This window comes from Camelus bactrianus, chromosome 13, assembly GCF_048773025.1.
Source record: "Camelus bactrianus isolate YW-2024 breed Bactrian camel chromosome 13, ASM4877302v1, whole genome shotgun sequence".
Lineage (NCBI taxonomy): Eukaryota > Metazoa > Chordata > Mammalia > Artiodactyla > Camelidae > Camelus > Camelus bactrianus.
Window position 1 is genome coordinate 8563628 of NC_133551.1, and position 23152 is coordinate 8586779.

A 23152-nucleotide genomic window follows, 5' to 3' on the forward strand; every position below is an offset into this window, starting at 1 on the left:
TTTCTCAGTCTGTTTCCTAGTGCCGGTTTGAAGTTCCTGCAGTTTTCACTGTAAAACCGAGTTGGAGCTAGTACCTCCCCATATATATTTATGGAATGGGGTTTGCAACAAAAAAGAAACTTTGTGTTCCCAACAGGCTAGTTTAAGGACTGCTTACACACACACATATCTCTCGGAACTCAGCAAGTGGAGAGACGTTCGTTCATCTACGACCAAGGGAACGGGATGCAGGGACACTTTTTCTCTGATTTCTCAGTCTGTTTCCTAGTGCCGGTTTGAAGTTCCTGCAGTTTTCACTGTAAAACCGAGTTGGAGCTAGTACCTCCCCATATATATGTATGGAATGGAGTTTGCAACTGAAAAGAAACTTTGTGTTCCCAACAAGCTAGGTGAAGGACGGCTTTCACACACACTTATGTCTCAGAACTGAGCATGTTCATAGACGTTCGTTCATCTAGCACCAAGGGAACGGGATGCAGGAGACACTTTTTCTCTGCTTTCTCAGTCTGTTTCCTAGTGCCGGTTTGAAGTTCCTGCAGTTTTCACTGTAAAACCGAGTTGGAGCTAGTACCTCCCCATATATATGTATGGAATGGAGTTTGCAACTGAAAAGAAACTTTGTGTTCCCAACAAGCTAGGTGAAGGACGGCTTTCACACAAACTTATGTCTCAGAACTGAGTAAGTGGAGAGACGTTCGTTCATCTAGCACCAAGGGAACGGGTTGCAGGAGACACTTTTTCTCTGCTTTCTCAGTCTGTTTCCTAGTGCCGGTTTGAAGTTCCTGCAGTTTTCACTGTAAAACAGAGTTGGAGCTAGTACCTCCCCTTATACATGTATGGAATGGAGTTTGCAACTGAAAATAAACTTTGTGTTCCCAACGAGCTAGGTGAAGGACTGCTTTCACACACACTTATCTCTCAGAACTGAGTAAGTGGAGAGACGTTCGTTCATCTAGCACCAAGGGAACGGGTTGCAGGAGACACTTTTTCTCTGCTTTCTCAGTCTGTTTCCTAGTGCCGGTTTGAAGTTCCTGCAGTTTTCACTGTAAAACAGAGTTGGAGCTAGTACCTCCCCTTATACATGTATGGAATGGAGTTTGCAACTGAAAATAAACTTTGTGTTCCCAACGAGCTAGGTGAAGGACTACTTTCACACACACTTATCATTCAGAACTGAGCAAGTGGAGAGACGTTCGTTCATCTAGCACCAAGGGAACGGGTTGCAGGAGACACTTTTTCTCTGCTTTCTCAGTCTGTTTCCTAGTGCCGGTTTGAAGTTCCTGCAGTTTTCACTGTAAAACCGAGTTGGAGCTAGTACCTCCCCATATATATGTATGGAATGGAGTTTGCAACTGAAAAGAAACTTTGTGTTCCCAACAAGCTAGTTGAAGGACGGCTTTCACACACACTTATCTCTCAGAACTGAGCAAGTGGAGAGACGTTCGTTCATATAGCACCAAGGGAACGGGTTGCAGGAGACACTTTTTCTCTGCTTTCTCAGTCTGTTTCCTAGTGCCGGTTTGAAGTTCCTGCAGTTTTCACTGTAAAACCGAGTTGGAGCTAGTACCTCCCCATATATATGTATGGAATGGAGTTTGCAACTGAAAAGAAACTTTGTGTTCCCAACAAGCTAGGTGAAGGACGGCTTTCACACACACTTATCTCTCAGAACTGAGCAAGTGGAGAGACGTTCGTTCATCTAGCACCAAGGGAACGGGATGCAGGAGACACTTTTTCTCTGATTTCTCAGTCTGTTTCCTAGTGCCGGTTTGAAGTTCCTGCAGTTTTCACTGTAAAACCGTGTTGGAGCTAGTACCTCCCCATATATATGTATGGAATGGAGTTTGCAACTGAAAAGAAACTTTGTGTTCCCAACAAGCTAGTTGAAGGACGGCTTTCACACACACTTATCTCTCAGAACTGAGTAAGTGGAGAGACGTTCGTTCATCTAGCACCAAGGGAACGGGTTGCAGGAGACACTTTTTCTCTGCTTTCTCAGTCTGTTTCCTAGTGCCGGTTTGAAGTTCCTGCAGTTTTCACTGTAAAACAGGTTTGGAGCTAGTACATCCCCATATATATGTATGGAATGGGGTTTGCAACAAAAAAGAAACTTTGTTTTCCCAACAAGCTAGGTGAAGGACGGCTTTCACACACACTTATCTCTCAGAACTGAGCAAGTGGAGAGACGTTCGTTCATCTAGCACCAAGGGAACGGGTTGCAGGAGACACTTTTTCTCGGCTTTCTCATTCTGTTTCCTAGTGCCGGTTTAAAGTTCCTGCAGTTTTCACTGTAAAACCGAGTTGGAGCTAGTACCTCCCCATATATATGTATGGAATGGAGTTTGCAACTGAAAAGAAACTTTGTGTTAGCAACAAGCTAGGTGAAGGACGGCTTTCACACACACTTATCTCTCAGAACTGAGCAAGTGGAGAGACGTTCGTTCATTTAGCACCAAGGGAACGGGTTGCAGGAGACACTTTTTCTCTGCTTTCTCAGTCAGTTTCCTAGTGCCGGTTTGAAGTTCCTGCAGTTTTCACTGTAAAACCGAGTTGGAGCTAGTACCTACCCATATATATGTATGGAATGGAGTTTGCAACTGAAAAGAAACATTGTGTTCCCAAAAAGCTAGATGAAGGACGGCTTTCACACACACTTAGCTCTCAGAAATGAGCAAGTGGAGAGACGTTCGTTCATCTAGCACCAAGGGAACGGGATGCAGGAGACACGTTTTCTCTGCTTTCTCAGTCTGTTTCCTAGTGCCGGTTTGAAGTTCCTGCAGTTTTCACTGTAAAACCGAGTTGGAGCTAGTACCTCCCCATATATATTTATGGAATGGGGTTTGCAACAAAAAAGAAACTTTGTGTTCCCAACAGGCTAGGTTAAGGACGGCTTACACACACACATATCTCTCGGAACTCAGCAAGTGGAGAGACGTTCGTTCATCTACGACCAAGGGAACGGGATGCAGGGACACTTTTTCTCTGCTTTCTCAGTTTGTTTCCTAGTGCCGTTTTGAAGTTCCTGCAGTTTTCACTGTAAAACAGAGTTGGAGCTAGTACATCCCCATATATATGTATGGAATGGAGTTTGCAACAGAAAAGAAACTTTGTGTTCCCAACAATGTAGGTGAAGGACGGCTTTCACACACACTTATCTCTCAGAACTGAGCAAGTGGAGAGACGTTCGTTCATCTAGCACCAAGGGAACGGGTTGCAGGAGACACTTTTCTCTGCTTCTCAGTCTGTTTCCTAGTGCCGGTTTGAAGTTCCTGCAGTTTTCACTGTAAAACCGAGTTGGAGCTAGTACCTCCCCATATATATGTATGGAATGGAGTTTGCAACTGAAAAGAAACTTTGTGTTCCCAACAAGCTAGGTGAAGGACGGCTTTCACACACACTTATCTCTCAAAACTGAGCATGTTCATAGACGTTCGTTCATCTAGCACCAAGGGAACGGGATGCAGGAGACACTTTTTCTCGGCTTTCTCAGTCTGTTTCCTAGTGCCGGTTTGAAGTTCCTGCAGTTTTCACTGTAAAACCGAGTTGGAGCTAGTACCTCCCCATATATATGTATGGAATGGAGTTTGCAACTGAAAAGAAACTTTGTGTTCCCAACAAGCTAGGTGAAGAACGGCTTTCACACACACTTATGTCTCAGAACTGAGTAAGTGGAGAGACGTTCGTTCATCTAGCACCAAGGGAACGGGTTGCATTAGACACTTTTTCTCTGCTTTCTCAGTCTGTTTCCTAGTGCCGGTTTGAAGTTCCTGCAGTTTTCACTGTAAAACCGAGTTGGAGCTAGTACCTCCCCTTATACATGTATGGAATGGAGTTTGCAACTGAAAAGAAACTTTGTGTTCCCAACGAGCTAGGTGAAGGACTGCTTTCACACACACTTATCTCTCAGAACTGAGCAAGTGGAGAGACGTTCGTTCATCTAGCACCAAGGGAACGGAATGCAGGAGACACTTTTTCTCTGCTTTCTCAGTCTGTTTCCTAGTGCCGGTTTGAAGTTCCTGCAGTTTTCACTGTAAAACCGAGTTGGAGGTAGTACCTCCCCATATATATTTATGGAATGGGGTTTGCAACAAAAAAGAAACTTTGTGTTCCCAACAGGCTAGGTTAAGGACTGCTTACACACACACATATCTCTCGGAACTCAGCAAGTGGAGAGACGTTCATTCATCTACGACCAAGGGAACGGGATGCAGGGACACTTTTTCTCTGCTTTCTCAGTCTGTTTCCTAGTTCCGGTTTGAAGTTCCTGCAGTTTTCACTGTAAAACCGAGTTGGAGCTAGTACCTCCCCATATATATGTATGGAATGGAGTTTGCAACTGAAAAGAAACTTTGTGTTCCCAACAAGCTAGGTGAAGGACGGCTTTCACACACACTTATGTCTCAGAACTGAGCATGTTCATAGACGTTCGTTCATCTATCACCAAGGGAACGGGATGCAGGAGACACTTTTTCTCTGCTTTCTCAGTCTGTTTCCTAGTGCCGGTTTGAAGTTCCTGCAGTTTTCACTGTAAAACCGAGTTGGAGCTAGTACCTCCCCATATATATGTATGGAATGGAGTTTGCAACTGAAAAGAAACTTTGTGTTCCCAACAAGCTAGGTGAAGGACGGCTTTCACACAAACTTATGTCTCAGAACTGAGTAAGTGGAGAGACGTTCGTTCATCTAGCACCAAGGGAACGGGTTGCAGGAGACACTTTTTCTCTGCTTTCTCAGTCTGTTTCCTAGTGCCGGTTTGAAGTTCCTGCAGTTTTCACTGTAAAACAGAGTTGGAGCTAGTACCTCCCCTTATACATGTATGGAATGGAGTTTGCAACTGAAAATAAACTTTGTGTTCCCAACGAGCTAGGTGAAGGACTGCTTTCACACACACTTATCTCTCAGAACTGAGTAAGTGGAGAGACGTTCGTTCATCTAGCACCAAGGGAACGGGTTGCAGGAGACACTTTTTCTCTGCTTTCTCAGTCTGTTTCCTAGTGCCGGTTTGAAGTTCCTGCAGTTTTCACTGTAAAACAGAGTTGGAGCTAGTACCTCCCCTTATACATGTATGGAATGGAGTTTGCAACTGAAAATAAACTTGGTGTTCCCAACGAGCTAGGTGAAGGACTGCTTTCACACACACTTATCTCTCAGAACTGAGCAAGTGGAGAGACGTTCGTTCATCTAGCACCAAGGGAACGGGATGCAGGAGACACTTTTTCTCTGATTTCTCAGTCTGTTTCCTAGTGCCGGTTTGAAGTTCCTGCAGTTTTCACTGTAAAACGGAGTTGGAGCTAGTACTTCCCCATATACATGTATGGATTGGAGTTTGCAAATGAAAAGAAACTTTGTGTTCCCAACAAGCTAGGTGAAGGACTGCTTTCACACGCACTTATCTCTCAGAACTGAGCAAGTGGAGAGACGTTCGTTCATCTAGCACCAAGGGAACGGGTTGCAGGAGACACTTTTTCTCTGCTTTCTCAGTTTGTTTCCTAGTGCCGGTTAGAAGTTCCTGCAGTTTTCACTGTAAAACCGAGTTGGAGCTAGTACCTCCCCATATGTATGTATGGAATGGAGTTTGCAACTGAAAAGAAACTTTGTGTTCCCAACAAGCTAGGTGAAGGACGGCTTTCACACACACTTATCTCTCAGAACTGAGCAAGTGGAGAGACGTTCGTTCATCTAGCACCAAGGGAACGGGTGCAGGAGACAGTTTTTCTCTGCTTTCTCAGTCTGTTTCCTAGTGCCGGTTAGAAGTTCCTGCAGTTTTCACTGTAAAAAAGAGTTGGAGCTAGTACCTCCCCATATATATTTATGGAATGGAGTTTGCAACTGAAAAGAAACTTTGTGTTCCCAACAAGCTAGGTGAAGGACGGCTTTCACACACACTTATCTCTCAGAACTGAGCAAGTGGAGAGACGTTCGTTCATCTAGCACCAAGGGAACGGTTTGCAGGAGACACTTTTTCTCTGCTTTCTCAGTCTGTTTCCTAGTGCCGGTTTGAAGTTCCTGCAGTTTTCACTGAAAAACCGAGTTGGAGCTAGTACCTCCCCATATATATGTATGGAATGGAGTTTGCAACTGAAAAGAAACTTTGTGTTCCCAACAAGCTAGGTGAAGGACGGCTTTCACACACACTTATCTCTCAAAACTGAGCATGTTCATAGACGTTCGTTCATCTAGCACCAAGGGAACGGGATGCAGGAGACACTTTTTCTCGGCTTTCTCAGTCTGTTTCCTAGTGCCGGTTTGAAGTTCCTGCAGTTTTCACTGTAAAACCGAGTTGGAGCTAGTACCTCCCCATATATATGTATGGAATGGAGTTTGCAACTGAAAAGAAACTTTGTGTTCCCAACAAGCTAGGTGAAGAACGGCTTTCACACACAAATGTCTCAGAACTGAGTAAGTGGAGAGACGTTCGTTCATCTAGCACCAAGGGAACGGGTTGCATTAGACACTTTTTCTCTGCTTTCTCAGTCTGTTTCCTAGTGCCGGTTTGAAGTTCCTGCAGTTTTCACTGTAAAACCGAGTTGGAGCTAGTACCTCCCCTTATACATGTATGGAATGGAGTTTGCAACTGAAAAGAAACTTTGTGTTCCCAACGAGCTAGGTGAAGGACTGCTTTCACACACACTTATCTCTCAGAACTGAGCAAGTGGAGAGACGTTCGTTCATCTAGCACCAAGGGAACGGGACGCAGGAGACACTTTTTCTCTGCTTTCTCAGTCTGTTTCCTAGTGCCGGTTTGAAGTTCCTGCAGTTTTCACTGTAAAACCGAGTTGGAGCTAGTACCTCCCCATATATATTTATGGAATGGGGTTTGCAACAAAAAAGAAACTTTGTGTTCCCAACAGGCTAGGTTAAGGACTGCTTACACACACACATATCTCTCGGAACTCAGCAAGTGGAGAGACGTTCGTTCATCTACGACCAAGGGAACGGGATGCAGGGACACTTTTTCTCTGCTTTCTCAGTCTGTTTCCTAGTGCCGGTTTGAAGTTCCTGCAGTTTTCACTGTAAAACCGAGTTGGAGCTAGTACCTCCCCATATATATGTATGGAATGGAGTTTGCAACTGAAAAGAAACTTTGTGTTCCCAACAAGCTAGGTGAAGGACGGCTTTCACACACACTTATGTCTCAGAACTGAGCATGTTCATAGACGTTCGTTCATCTAGCACCAAGGGAACGGGATGCAGGAGACACTTTTTCTCTGCTTTCTCAGTCTGTTTCCTAGTGCCGGTTTGAAGTTCCTGCAGTTTTCACTGTAAAACCGAGTTGGAGCTAGTACCTCCCCATATATATGTATGGAATGGAGTTTGCAACTGAAAAGAAACTTTGTGTTCCCAACAAGCTAGGTGAAGGACGGCTTTCACACAAACTTATGTCTCAGAACTGAGTAAGTGGAGAGACGTTCGTTCATCTAGCACCAAGGGAACGGGTTGCAGGAGACACTTTTTCTCTGCTTTCTCAGTCTGTTTCCTAGTGCCGGTTTGAAGTTCCTGCACTTTTCACTGTAAAACAGAGTTGGAGCTAGTACCTCCCCTTATACATGTATGGAATGGAGTTTGCAACTGAAAATAAACTTTGTGTTCCCAACGAGCTAGGTGAAGGACTGCTTTCACACACACTTATCTCTCAGAACTGAGTAAGTGGAGAGACGTTCGTTCATCTAGCACCAAGGGAACGGGTTGCAGGAGACACTTTTTCTCTGCTTTCTCAGTCTGTTTCCTAGTGCCGGTTTGAAGTTCCTGCAGTTTTCACTGTAAAACAGAGTTGGAGCTAGTACCTCCCCTTATACATGTATGGAATGGAGTTTGCAACTGAAAATAAACTTGGTGTTCCCAACGAGCTAGGTGAAGGACTGCTTTCACACACACTTATCTCTCAGAACTGAGCAAGTGGAGAGACGTTCGTTCATCTAGCACCAAGGGAACGGGATGCAGGAGACACTTTTTCTCTGATTTCTCAGTCTGTTTCCTAGTGCCGGTTTGAAGTTCCTGCAGTTTTCACTGTAAAACGGAGTTGGAGCTAGTACTTCCCCATATACATGTATGGATTGGAGTTTGCAAATGAAAAGAAACTTTGTGTTCCCAACCAGCTAGGTGAAGGACTGCTTTCACGCACACTTATCTCTCAGAACTGAGCAAGTGGAGAGACGTTCGTTCATCTAGCACCAAGGGAACGGGTTGCAGGAGACACTTTTTCTCTGCTTTCTCAGTTTGTTTCCTAGTGCCGGTTTGAAGTTCCTGCAGTTTTCACTGTAAAACCGAGTTGGAGCTAGTACCTCCCCATATATATGTATGGAATGGAGTTTGCAACTGAAAAGAAACTTTGTGTTCCCAACAAGCTAGGTGAAGGACGGCTTTCACACACACTTATCTCTCAGAACTGAGCAAGTGGAGAGACGTTCGTTCATCTAGCACCAAGGGAACGGGTGCAGGAGACAGTTTTTCTCTGCTTTCTCAGTCTGTTTCCTAGTGCCGGTTAGAAGTTCCTGCAGTTTTCACTGTAAAAAAGAGTTGGAGCTAGTACCTCCCCATATATATGTATGGAATGGAGTTTGCAACTGAAAAGAAACTTTGTGTTCCCAACAAGCTAGGTGAAGGACGGCTTTCACACACACTTATCTCTCAGAACTGAGCAAGTGGAGAGACGTTCGTTCATCTAGCACCAAGGGAACGGGTGCAGGAGACACTTTTTCTCTGCTTTCTCAGTCTGTTTCCTAGTGCCGGTTTGAAGTTCCTGCAGTTTTCACTGAAAAACCGAGTTGGAGCTAGTACCTCCCCATATATATTTATGGAATGGAGTTTGCAACTGAAAAGAAACTTTGTGTTCCCAACAAGCTAGGTGAAGGACGGCTTTCACACACACTTATCTCTCAGAACTGAGCAAGTGGAGATACGTTCGTTCATCTAGCACCAAGGGAACGGTTTGCAGGAGACACTTTTTCTCTGCTTTCTCAGTCTGTTTCCTAGTGCCGGTTTGAAGTTCCTTCAGTTTTCACTGAAAAACCGAGTTGGAGCTAGTACCTCCCCATATATATGTATGGAATGGAGTTTGCAACTGAAAAGAAACTTTGTGTTCACAACAAGCTAGGTGAAGGACGGCTTTCACACACACTTATCTCTCAGAACTGAGCAAGTGGAGAGACTTTCGTTCATCTAGCACCAAGGGAACGGGTTGCAGGAGACACTTTTTCTCTGATTTTTCAGTCTGTTTCCTAGTGCCGGTTTGAAGTTCCTGCAGGTTTCACTGTAAAACCGAGTTGGAGCTAGTACCTCCTCATATATATGTATGGAATGGAGTTTGCAACTGAAAAGAAACTTTGTGTTCCCAACAAGCTAGGTGAAGGACGGCTTTCACACACACTTATCTCTCAGAACTGAGCAAGTGGAGAGACGTTCGTTCATCTAGCACCAAGGGAACGGGTTGCAGGAGACACTTTTTCTCTGCTTTCTCAGTCTGTTTCCTAGTGCCGGTTTGAAGTTCCTGCAGTTTTCACTGTAAAACCGAGTTGGAGCTAGTACCTCCCCATATATATGTATGGAATGGAGTTTGCAACTGAAAAGAAACTTTGTGTTCCCAACAAGCTAGGTGAAGGACGGCTTTCACACACACTTATTTCTCAGAAATGAGCATGTTCATAGACGTTCGTTCATCTAGCACCAAGGGAACGGGATGCAGGAGACACTTTTTCTCGGCTTTCTCAGTCTGTTTCCTAGTGCCGGTTTGAAGTTCCTGCAGTTTTCACTGTAAAATCGAGTTGGAGCTAGTACCTCCCCATATATATGTATGGAATGGTGTTTGCAACTGAAAAGAAACTTTGTGTTCCCAACAAGCTAGGTGAAGGACGGCTTTCACACACACTTATCTCTCAGAACTGAGTAAGTGGAGAGACGTTCGTTCATCTAGCACCAAGGGAACGGGTTGCAGGAGACACTTTTTCTCTGCTTTCTCAGTCTGTTTCCTAGTGCCGGTTTGAAGTTCCTGCAGTTTTCACTGTAAAACCGAGTTGGAGCTAGTACCTCCCCTTATACATGTATGGAATGGAGTTTGCAACTGAAAAGAAACTTTGTGTTCCCAACGAGATAGGTGAAGGACTGCTTTCACACACACTTATCTCTCAGAACTGAGCAAGTGGAGAGACGTTCGTTCATCTAGCACCAAGGGAACGGGATGCAGGAGACACTTTTTCTCTGCTTTCTCAGTCTGTTTCCTAGTGCCGGTTTGAAGTTCCTGCAGTTTTCACTGTAAAACCGAGTTGGAGCTAGTACCTCCCCATATATATGTATGGAATGGAGTTTGCAACTGAAAAGAAACTTTGTGTTCCCAAAAAGCTAGGTGAAGGACGGCTTTCACACACACTTATCCCTCAGAACTTAGCAAGTGGAGAGACGTTCGTTCATCTAGCACCAAGGGAACGGGTTGCAGGAGACACTTTTTCTCTGCTTTCTCAGTCTGTTTCCTAGTGCCGGTTAGAATTTCCTGCAGATTTTACTGTAAAACCGAGTTGGAGCTAGTACCTACCCATATATATGTATGGAATGGAGTTTGCAACTGAAAAGAAACTTTGTGTTCCCAACAAGCTAGGTGAAGGACGGCTTTCACACACACTTATCTCTCAGAAGTGAGTAAGTGGAGAGACGTTCGTTCATCCTGCACCAAGGGAACGGGTTGCAGGAGGCACTTTTTCTATGCTTTCTCAGTCTGTTTCCTAGTGCCGGTTTGAAGTTCCTGCAGTTTTCACTGTAAAACCGAGTTGGAGCTAGTACCTCCCCTTATACATGTATGGAATGGAGTTTGCAACTGAAAATAAACTTTGTGTTCCCAACGAGCTAGGTGAAGGACTGCTTTCACACACACTTATCTCTCAGAACTGAGCAAGTGGAGAGACGTTCGTTCATCTAGCACCAAGGGAACGGGATGCAGGAGACACTTTTTCTCTGCTTTCTCAGTCTGTTTCCTAGTGCCGGTTTGAAGTTCCTGCAGTTTTCACTGTAAAACCGAGTTGGAGCTAGTACCTCCCCATATATATGTATGGAATGGAGTTTGCAACTGAAAAGAAACTTTGTGTTCCCAAAAAGCTAGGTGAAGGACGGCTTTCACACACACTTATCCCTCAGAACTTAGCAAGTGGAGAGACGTTCGTTCATCTAGCACCAAGGGAACGGGTTGCAGGAGACACTTTTTCTCTGCTTTCTCAGTCTGTTTCCTAGTGCCGGTTAGAATTTCCTGCAGATTTTACTGTAAAACCGAGTTGGAGCTAGTACCTACCCATATATATGTATGGAATGGAGTTTGCAACTGAAAAGAAACTTTGTGTTCCCAACAAGCTAGGTGAAGGACGGCTTTCACACACACTTATCTCTCAGAAGTGAGTAAGTGGAGAGACGTTCGTTCATCCTGCACCAAGGGAACGGGTTGCAGGAGGCACTTTTTCTATGCTTTCTCAGTCTGTTTCCTAGTGCCGGTTTGAAGTTCCTGCAGTTTTCACTGAAAAACCGATTTGGAGCTAGTACCTCCCCATATATATGTATGGAATGGAGTTTGCAACTGAAAAGAAACTTTGTGTTCCCTACAAGCTATGTGAAGGACGGCTTTCACACACACTTATCTCTCAGAACTGAGCAAGTGGAGAGACGTTCGTTCATCTAGCACCAAGGGAACGGGTTGCAGGAGACACTTTTTCTCGGCTTTCTCACTCTGTTTCCTAGTGCCGGTTTGAAGTTCCTGCAGTTTTCACTGTAAAACCGAGTTGGAGTTAGTACCTCCCCATATATATGTATGGAATGGAGTTTGCAACTGAAAAGAAACTATGTGTTCCCAACAAGCTAGGTGAAGGACGGCTTTCACACACACTTATCACTCAGAACTGAGCAAGTGGAGAGACGTTCGTTCATCTAGCACCAAGGGAACGGGTTGCAGGAGACACTTTTTCTCTGCTTTCTCAGTCTGTTTCCTAGTGCCGGTTTGAAGTTCCTGCAGTTTTCACTGTAAAACCGAGTTGGAGCTAGTACCTCCCCATATATATGTATGGAATGGAGTTTGCAACTGAAAAGAAACTTTGTGTTCCCAACAAGCTAGGTGAAGGACGGCTTTCACACACACTTATCTCTCAGAACTGAGCAAGTGGAGAGACGTTCGTTCATATAGCACCAAGGGAACGGGTTGCAGGAGACACTTTTTCTCTGCTTTCTCAGTCTGTTTCCTAGTGCCGGTTTGAAGTTCCTGCAGTTTTCACTGTAAAACCGAGTTGGAGGTAGTACCTCCCCATATATATGTATGGAATGGAGTTTGCAACTGAAAAGAAACTTTGTGTTCCCAACAAGCTAGGTGAAGGACGGCTTTCACACACACTTATCTCTCAGAACTGAGCAAGTGGAGAGACGTTCGTTCATCTAGCACCAAGGGAACGGGATGCAGGAGACATTTTTTCTCTGATTTCTCAGTCTGTTTCCTAGTGCCGGTTTGAAGTTCCTGCAGTTTTCACTGTAAAACCGAGTTGGAGCTAGTACCTCCCCATATATATGTATGGAATGGAGTTTGCAACTGAAAAGAAACTTTGTGTTCCCAACAAGCTAGTTGAAGGACGGCTTTCACACACACTTATCTCTCAGAACTGAGTAAGTGGAGAGACGTTCGTTCATCTAGCACCAAGGGAACGGGTTGCAGGAGACACTTTTTCTCGACTTTCTCAGTCTGTTTCCTAGTGCCGGTTTGAAGTTCCTGCAGTTTACACTGTCAAACCGAGTTGGAGCTAGTACCTCCACATATACATGTATGGAATGGAGTTTGCAACTGAAAAGAAACTTCGTGTTCCCAAAAAGCTAGGTGAAGGACTGCTTTCACACACACTTATCTCTCAGAACTGAGCAAGTGGAGAGACGTTCGTTCATCTAGCACCAAGGGAACGGGTTGCAGGAGACACTTTTTCTCTGCTTTCTCAGTCTGTTTCCTAGTGCCGGTTTGAAGTTCCTGCAGTTTTCACTGAAAAACCGAGTTGGAGCTAGTACCTCCCCATATATATGTATGGAATGGAGTTTGCAACTGAAAAGAAACTTTGTGTTCACAACAAGCTAGGTGAAGGACGGCTTTCACACACACTTATCTCTCAGAACTGAGCAAGTGGAGAGACTTTCGTTCATCTAGCACCAAGGGAACGGGTTGCAGGAGACACTTTTTCTCTGATTTTTCAGTCTGTTTCCTAGTGCCGGTTTGAAGTTCCTGCAGTTTTCACTGTAAAACCGAGTTGGAGCTAGTACCTACTCATATATATGTATGGAATGGAGTTTGCAACTGAAAAGAAACTTTGTGTTCCCAACAAGCTAGGTGAAGGACGGCTTTCACACACACTTATCTCTCAGAACTGACCAAGTGGAGAGACGTTCGTTCATCTAGCACCAAGGGAACGGGTTGCAGGAGACACTTTTTCTCTGCTTTCTCAGTCTGTTTCCTAGTGCCGGTTTGAAGTTCCTGCAGTTTTCACTGTAAAACCGAGTTGGAGCTAGTACCTCCCCATATATATGTATGGAATGGAGTTTGCAACTGAAAAGAAACTTTGTGTTCCCAACAAGCTAGGTGAAGGACGGCTTTCACACACACTTATCTCTCAGAACTGAGCAAGTGGAGAGACGTTCGTTCATCTAGCACCAAGGGAACGGTTTGCAGGAGACACTTTTTCTCTGCTTTCTCAGTCTGTTTCCTAGTGCCGGTTTGAAGTTCCTGCAGTTTTCACTGAAAAACCGAGTTGGAGCTAGTACCTCCCCATATATATGTATGGAATGGTGTTTGCAACTGAAAAGAAACTTTGTGTTCACAACAAGCTAGGTGAAGGACGGCTTTCACACACACTTATCTCTCAGAACTGACCAAGTGGAGAGACGTTCGTTCATCTAGCACCAAGGGAACGGGTTGCAGGAGACACTTTTTCTCTGCTTTCTCAGTCTGTTTCCTAGTGCCGGTTTGAAGTTCCTGCAGTTTTCACTGTAAAACCGAGTTGGAGCTAGTACCTCCCCATATATATGTATGGAATGGAGTTTGCAACTGAAAAGAAACTTTGTGTTCCCAACAAGCTAGGTGAAGGACGGCTTTCACACACACTTATCTCTCAGAACTGAGCAAGTGGAGAGACGTTCGTTCATCTAGCACCAAGGGAACGGGTGCAGGAGACAGTTTTTCTCTGCTTTCTCAGTCTGTTTCCTAGTGCCGGTTAGAAGTTCCTGCAGTTTTCACTGTAAAAAAGAGTTGGAGCTAGTACCTCCCCATATATATTTATGGAATGGAGTTTGCAACTGAAAAGAAACTTTGTGTTCCCAACAAGCTAGGTGAAGGACGGCTTTCACACACACTTATCTCTCAGAACTGAGCAAGTGGAGATACGTTCGTTCATCTAGCACCAAGGGAACGGTTTGCAGGAGACACTTTTTCTCTGCTTTCTCAGTCTGTTTCCTAGTGCCGGTTTGAAGTTCCTGCAGTTTTCACTGAAAAACCGAGTTGGAGCTAGTACCTCCCCATATATATGTATGGAATGGAGTTTGCAACTGAAAAGAAACTTTGTGTTCACAACAAGCTAGGTGAAGGACGGCTTTCACACACACTTATCTCTCAGAACTGAGCAAGTGGAGAGACTTTCGTTCATCTAGCACCAAGGGAACGGGTTGCAGGAGACACTTTTTCTCTGATTTTTCAGTCTGTTTCCTAGTGCCGGTTTGAAGTTCCTGCAGGTTTCACTGTAAAACCGAGTTGGAGCTAGTACCTCCTCATATATATGTATGGAATGGAGTTTGCAACTGAAAAGAAACTTTGTGTTCCCAACAAGCTAGGTGAAGGACGGCTTTCACACACACTTATCTCTCAGAACTGACCAAGTGGAGAGACGTTCGTTCATCTAGCACCAAGGGAACGGGTTGCAGGAGACACTTTTTCTCTGCTTTCTCAGTCTGTTTCCTAGTGCCGGTTTGAAGTTCCTGCAGTTTTCACTGTAAAACCGAGTTGGAGCTAGTACCTCCCCATATATATGTATGGAATGGAGTTTGCAACTGAAAAGAAACTTTGTGTTCCCAACAAGCTAGGTGAAGGACGGCTTTCACACACACTTATTTCTCAGAAATGAGCATGTTCATAGACGTTCGTTCATCTAGCACCAAGGGAACGGGATGCAGGAGACACTTTTTCTCGGCTTTCTCAGTCTGTTTCCTAGTGCCGGTTTGAAGTTCCTGCAGTTTTCACTGTAAAACCGAGTTGGAGCTAGTACCTCCCCATATATATGTATGGAATGGTGTTTGCAACTGAAAAGAAACTTTGTGTTCCCAACAAGCTAGGTGAAGGACGGCTTTCACACAAACTTATGTCTCAGAACTGAGTAAGTGGAGAGACGTTCGTTCATCTAGCACCAAGGGAACGGGTTGCAGGAGACACTTTTTCTCTGCTTTCTCAGTCTGTTTCCTAGTGCCGGTTTGAAGTTCCTGCAGTTTTCACTGTAAAACCGAGTTGGAGCTAGTACCTCCCCTTATACATGTATGGAATGGAGTTTGCAACTGAAAATAAACTTTGTGTTCCCAACGAGCTAGGTGAAGGACTGCTTTCACACACACTTATCTCTCAGAACTGAGCAAGTGGAGAGACGTTCGTTCATCTAGCACCAAGGGAACGGGATGCAGGAGACACTTTTTCTCTGATTTCTCAGTCTGTTTCCTAGTGCCGGTTTGAAGTTCCTGCAGTTTTCACTGTAAAACCGAGTTGGAGCTAGTACCTCCCCATATATATGTATGGAATGGAGTTTGCAACTGAAAAGAAACTTTGTGTTCCCAAAAAGCTAGGTGAAGGACGGCTTTCACACACACTTATCCCTCAGAACTTAGCAAGTGGAGAGACGTTCGTTCATCTAGCACCAAGGGAACGGGTTGCAGGAGACACTTTTTCTCTGCTTTCTCAGTCTGTTTCCTAGTGCCGGTTAGAATTTCCTGCAGATTTTACTGTAAAACCGAGTTGGAGCTAGTACCTACCCATATATATGTATGGAATGGAGTTTGCAACTGAAAAGAAACTTTGTGTTCCCAACAAGCTAGGTGAAGGACGGCTTTCACACACACTTATCTCTCAGAAGTGAGTAAGTGGAGAGACGTTCGTTCATCCTGCACCAAGGGAACGGGTTGCAGGAGGCACTTTTTCTATGCTTTCTCAGTCTGTTTCCTAGTGCCGGTTTGAAGTTCCTGCAGTTTTCACTGAAAAACCGATTTGGAGCTAGTACCTCCCCATATATATGTATGGAATGGAGTTTGCAACTGAAAAGAAACTTTGTGTTCCCTACAAGCTATGTGAAGGACGGCTTTCACACACACTTATCTCTCAGAACTGAGCAAGTGGAGAGACGTTCGTTCATCTAGCACCAAGGGAACGGGTTGCAGGAGACACTTTTTCTCGGCTTTCTCACTCTGTTTCCTAGTGCCGGTTTGAAGTTCCTGCAGTTTTCACTGTAAAACCGAGTTGGAGTTAGTACCTCCCCATATATATGTATGGAATGGAGTTTGCAACTGAAAAGAAACTATGTGTTCCCAACAAGCTAGGTGAAGGACGGCTTTCACACACACTTATCACTCAGAACTGAGCAAGTGGAGAGACGTTCGTTCATCTAGCACCAAGGGAACGGGTTGCAGGAGACACTTTTTCTCTGCTTTCTCAGTCTGTTTCCTAGTGCCGGTTTGAAGTTCCTGCAGTTTTCACTGTAAAACCGAGTTGGAGCTAGTACCTCCCCATATATATGTATGGAATGGAGTTTGCAACTGAAAAGAAACTTTGTGTTCCCAACAAGCTAGGTGAAGGACGGCTTTCACACACACTTATCTCTCAGAACTGAGCAAGTGGAGAGACGTTCGTTCATATAGCACCAAGGGAACGGGTTGCAGGAGACACTTTTTCTCTGCTTTCTCAGTCTGTTTCCTAGTGCCGGTTTGAAGTTCCTGCAGTTTTCACTGTAAAACCGAGTTGGAGGTAGTACCTCCCCATATATATGTATGGAATGGAGTTTGCAACTGAAAAGAAACTTTGTGTTCCCAACAAGCTAGGTGAAGGACGGCTTTCACACACACTTATCTCTCAGAACTGAGCAAGTGGAGAGACGTTCGTTCATCTAGCACCAAGGGAACGGGATGCAGGAGACATTTTTTCTCTGATTTCTCAGTCTGTTTCCTAGTGCCGGTTTGAAGTTCCTGCAGTTTTCACTGTAAAACCGAGTTGGAGCTAGTACCTCCCCATATATATGTATGGAATGGAGTTTGCAACTGAAAAGAAACTTTGTGTTCCCAACAAGCTAGTTGAAGGACGGCTTTCACACACACTTATCTCTCAGAACTGAGTAAGTGGAGAGACGTTCGTTCATCTAGCACCAAGGGAACGGGTTGCAGGAGACACTTTTTCTCGACTTTCTCAGTCTGTTTCCTAGTGCCGGTTTGAAGTTCCTGCAGTTTACACTGTCAAACCGAGTTGGAGCTAGTACCTCCACATATACATGTATGGAATGGAGTTTGCAACTGAAAAGAAACTTCGTGTTCCCAAAAAGCTAGGTGAAGGACTGCTTTCACACACACTTATCTCTCAGAACTGAGCAAGTGGAGAGACGTTCGTTCATCTAGCACCAAGGGAACGGGTTGCAGGAGACACTTTTTCTCTGCTTTCTCATTCTGTTTCCTAGTGCCGGTTTCAAGTTCCTGCAGTTTTCACTGTAAAACCGGTTTGGAGCTAATACATCCCCATATATATGTATGGAATGGGGATTGCAACAAAAAAGAAACTTTGTGTTCCCAACAAGCTAGGTGAAGGACGGCTTTCACACACAATTATCTCTCAGAACTGAGCAAGTGGAGAGACGTTCGTTCATCTAGCACCAAGGGACGGGTTGCAGGAGACACTTTTTCTCGGCTTTCTCAGTCTGTTTCCTAGTGCCGGTTTGAATTTCCTGCAGTTTTCACTGTAAAACCGAGTTGGAGCTAGTACCTCCCCATATATATGTATGGAATGGAGTTTGCAACTGAAAAGAAACTTTGTGTTCCCAACAAGCAAGGTGAAGGACGGCTTTCACACACACTTATCTCTCAGAACTGAGTAAGTGGAGAGACGTTCGTTCATCTAGCACCAAGGGAACGGGTTGCAGGAGACACTTTTTCTCTGCTTTCTCAGTCTGTTTCCTAGTGCCGGTTTGAAGTTCCTGCAGTTTTCACTGTAAAACCGAGTTGGAGCTAGTACCTCCCCTTATACATGTATGGAATGGAGTTTGCAACTGAAAAGAAACTTTGTGTTCCCAACGAGCTAGGTGAAGGACTGCTTTCACACACACTTATCTCTCAGATCTGAGCAAGTGGAGAGACGTTCGTTCATCTAGCACCAAGGGAACGGGATGCAGGAGACACTTTTTCTCTGCTTTCTCAGTCTGTTTCCTAGTGCCGGTTTGAAGTTCCTGCAGTTTTCACTGTAAAACCGAGTTGGAGCTAGTACCTCCCCATATATATTTATGGAATGGGGTTTGCAACAAAAAAGAAACTTTGTGTTCCCAACAGGCTAGGTTAAGGACTGCTTACACACACACATATCTCTCGGAACTCAGCAAGTGGAGAGACGTTCGTTCATCTACGACCAAGGGAACGGGATGCAGGGACACTTTTTCTCTGCTTTCTCAGTCTGTTTCCTAGTGCCGGTTTGAAGTTCCTGCAGTTTTCACTGTAAAACCGAGTTGGAGCTAGTACCTCCCCATATATATGTATGGAATGGAGTTTGCAACTGAAAAGAAACTTTGTGTTCCCAACAAGCTAGGTGAAGGACGGCTTTCACACACACTTATGTCTCAGAACTGAGCATGTTCATAGACGTTCGTTCATCTAGCACCAAGGGAACGGGATGCAGGAGACACTTTTTCTCTGCTTTCTCAGTCTGTTTCCTAGTGCCGGTTTGAAGTTCCTGCAGTTTTCACTGTAAAACCGAGTTGGAGCTAGTACCTCCCCATATATATGTATGGAATGGAGTTTGCAACTGAAAAGAAACTTTGTGTTCCCAACAAGCTAGGTGAAGGACGGCTTTCACACAAACTTATGTCTCAGAACTGAGTAAGTGGAGAGACGTTCGTTCATCTAGCACCAAGGGAACGGGTTGCAGGAGACACTTTTTCTCTGCTTTCTCAGTCTGTTTCCTAGTGCCGGTTTGAAGTTCCTGCAGTTTTCACTGTAAAACAGAGTTGGAGCTAGTACCTCCCCTTATACATGTATGGAATGGAGTTTGCAACTGAAAATAAACTTTGTGTTCCCAACGAGCTAGGTGAAGGACTGCTTTCACACACACTTATCTCTCAGAACTGAGTAAGTGGAGAGACGTTCGTTCATCTAGCACCAAGGGAACGGGTTGCAGGAGACACTTTTTCTCTGCTTTCTCAGTCTGTTTCCTAGTGCCGGTTTGAAGTTCCTGCAGTTTTCACTGTAAAACAGAGTTGGAGCTAGTACCTCCCCTTATACATGTATGGAATGGAGTTTGCAACTGAAAATAAACTTTGTGTTCCCAACGAGCTAGGTGAAGGACTGCTTTCACACACACTTATCTCTCAGAACTGAGCAAGTGGAGAGACGTTCGTTCATCTAGCACCAAGGGAACGGGATGCAGGAGACACTTTTTCTCTGATTTCTCAGTCTGTTTCCTAGTGCCGGTTTGAAGTTCCTGCAGTTTTCACTGTAAAACGGAGTTGGAGCTAGTACTTCCCCATATACATGTATGGAATGGAGTTTGCAACTGAAAAGAAACTTTGTGTTCCCAACAAGCTAGGTGAAGGACTGCTTTCACACACACTTATCTCTCAGAACTGAGCAAGTGGAGAGACGTTCGTTCATCTAGCACCAAGGGAACGGGTTGCAGGAGACACTTTTTCTCTGCTTTCTCAGTTTGTTTCCTAGTGCCGGTTAGAAGTTCCTGCAGTTTTCACTGTAAAACCGAGTTGGAGCTAGTACCTCCCCATATATATGTATGGAATGGAGTTTGCAACTGAAAAGAAACTTTGTGTTCCCAACAAGCTAGGTGAAGGACGGCTTTCACACACACTTATCTCTCAGAACTGAGCAAGTGGAGAGACGTTCGTTCATCTAGCACCAAGGGAACGGGTGCAGGAGACAGTTTTTCTCTGCTTTCTCAGTCTGTTTCCTAGTGCCGGTTAGAAGTTCCTGCAGTTTTCACTGTAAAAAAGAGTTGGAGCTAGTACCTCCCCATATATATTTATGGAATGGAGTTTGCAACTGAAAAGAAACTTTGTGTTCCCAACAAGCTAGGTGAAGGACGGCTTTCACACACACTTATCTCTCAGAACTGAGCAAGTGGAGAGACGTTCGTTCATCTAGCACCAAGGGAACGGTTTGCAGGAGACACTTTTTCTCTGCTTTCTCAGTCTGTTTCCTAGTGCCGGTTTGAAGTTCCTGCAGTTTTCACTGAAAAACCGAGTTGGAGCTAGTACCTCCCCATATATATGTATGGAATGGAGTTTGCAACTGAAAAGAAACTTTGTGTTCCCAACAAGCTACGTGAAGGACGGCTTTCACACACACTTATCTCTCAGAACTGAGCAAGTGGAGAGACTTTCGTTCATCTAGCACCAAGGGAACGGGTTGCAGGAGACACTTTTTCTCTGCTTTTTCAGTCTGTTTCCTAGTGCCGGTTTGAAGTTCCTGCAGTTTTCACTGTAAAACCGAGTTGGAGCTAGTACCTCCTCATATATATGTATGGAATGGAGTTTGCAACTGAAAAGAAACTTTGTGTTCCCAACAAGCTAGGTGAAGGACGGCTTTCACACACACTTATCTCTCAGAACTGACCATGTGGAGAGACGTTCGTTCATCTAGCACCAAGGGAACGGGTTGCAGGAGACACTTTTTCTCTGCTTTCTCAGTCTGTTTCCTAGTGCCGGTTTGAAGTTCCTGCAGTTTTCACTGTAAAACCGAGTTGGAGCTAGTACCTCCCCATATATATGTATGGAATGGAGTTTGCAACTGAAAAGAAACTTTGTGTTCCCAACAAGCTAGTTGAAGGACGGCTTTCACACACACTTATTTCTCAGAACTGAGCATGTTCATAGACGTTCGTTCATCTAGCACCAAGGGAACGGGATGCAGGAGACACTTTTTCTCGGCTTTCTCAGTCTGTTTCCTAGTGCCGGTTTGAAGTTCCTGCAGTTTTCACTGTAAAACCGAGTTGGAGATAGTACCTCCCCATATATATGTATGGAATGGTGTTTGCAACTGAAAAGAAACTTTGTGTTCCCAACAAGCTAGGTGAAGGACGGCTTTCACACAAACTTATGTCTCAGAACTGAGTAAGTGGAGAGACGTTCGTTAATCTAGCACCAAGGCAACGGGTTGCAGGAGACACTTTTTCTCTGCTTTCTCAGTCTGTTTCCTGGTGCCGGTTTGAAGTTCCTGCAGTTTTCACTGTAAAACCGAGTTGGAGCTAGTACCTCCCCTTATACATGTATGGAATGGAGTTTGCAACTGAAAATAAACTTTGTGTTCCCAACGAGCTAGGTGAAGGCTGCTTTCACACACACTTATCTCTCAGAACTGAGCAAGTGGAGAGACGTTCGTTCATCTAGCACCAAGGGAACGGGATGCAGGAGACACTTTTTCTCTGATTTCTCAGTCTGTTTCCTAGTGCCGGTTTGAAGTTCCTGCAGTTTTCACTGTAAAACGGAGTTGGAGCTAGTACTTCCCCATATACATGTATGGAATGGAGTTTGCAACTGAAAAGAAACTTTGTGTTCCCAACAAGCTAGGTGAAGGACTGCTTTCACACACACTTATCTCTCAGAACTGAGCAAGTGGAGAGACGTTCGTTCATCTAGCACCAAGGGAACGGGATGCAGGAGACACTTTTTCTCTGCTTTCTCAGTCTGTTTCCTAGTGCCGGTTTGAAGTTCCTGCAGTTTTCACTGAAAAACCGATTTGAAGCTAGTACCTCCCCATATATATGTATGGAATGGAGTTTGCAACTGAAAAGAAACTTTGTGTTCCCTACAAGCTATGTGAAGGACGGCTTTCACACACACTTATCTCTCAGAACTGAGCAAGTGGAGAGACGTTCGTTCATCTAGCACCAAGGGAACGGGTTGCAGGAGACACTTTTTCTCTGCTTTCTCAGTCTGTTTCCTAGTGCCGGTTTGAAGTTCCTGCAGTTTTCACTGTAAAACCGAGTTGGAGCTAGTACCTCCCCATATATATGTATGGAATGGAGTTTGCAACTGAAAAGAAACTTTGTGTTCCCAACAAGCTAGGTGAAGGACGGCTTTCACACACACTTATCTCTCAGAACTGAGCAAGTGGAGAGACGTTCGTTCATATAGCACCAAGGGAACGGGTTGCAGGAGACACTTTTTCTCTGCTTTCTCAGTCTGTTTCCTAGTGCCGGTTTGAAGTTCCTGCAGTTTTCACTGTAAAACCGAGTTGGAGGTAGTACCTCCCCATATATATGTATGGAATGGAGTTTGCAACTGAAAAGAAACTTTGTGTTCCCAACAAGCTAGGTGAAGGACGGCTTTCACACACACTTATCTCTCAGAACTGAGCAAGTGGAGAGACGTTCGTTCATCTAGCACCAAGGAAACGGGATGCAGGAGACATTTTTTCTCTGATTTCTCAGTCTGTTTCCTAGTGCCGGTTTGAAGTTCCTGCAGTTTTCACTGTAAAACCGAGTTGGAGCTAGTACCTCCCCATATATATGTATGGAATGGAGTTTGCAACTGAAAAGAAACTTTGTGTTCCCAACAAGCTAGTTGAAGGACGGCTTTCACACACACTTATCTCTCAGAACTGAGTAAGTGGAGAGACGTTCGTTCATCTAGCACCAAGGGAACGGGTTGCAGGAGACACTTTTTCTCGACTTTCTCAGTCTGTTTCCTAGTGCCGGTTTGAAGTTCCTGCAGTTTACACTGTCAAAACGAGTTGGAGCTAGTACCTCCACATATACATGTATGGAATGGAGTTTGCAACTGAAAAGAAACTTCGTGTTCCCAAAAAGCTAGGTGAAGGACTGCTTTCACACACACTTATCTCTCAGAACTGAGCAAGTGGAGAGACGTTCGTTCATCTAGCACCAAGGGAACGGGTTGCAGGAGACACTTTTTCTCTGCTTTCTCATTCT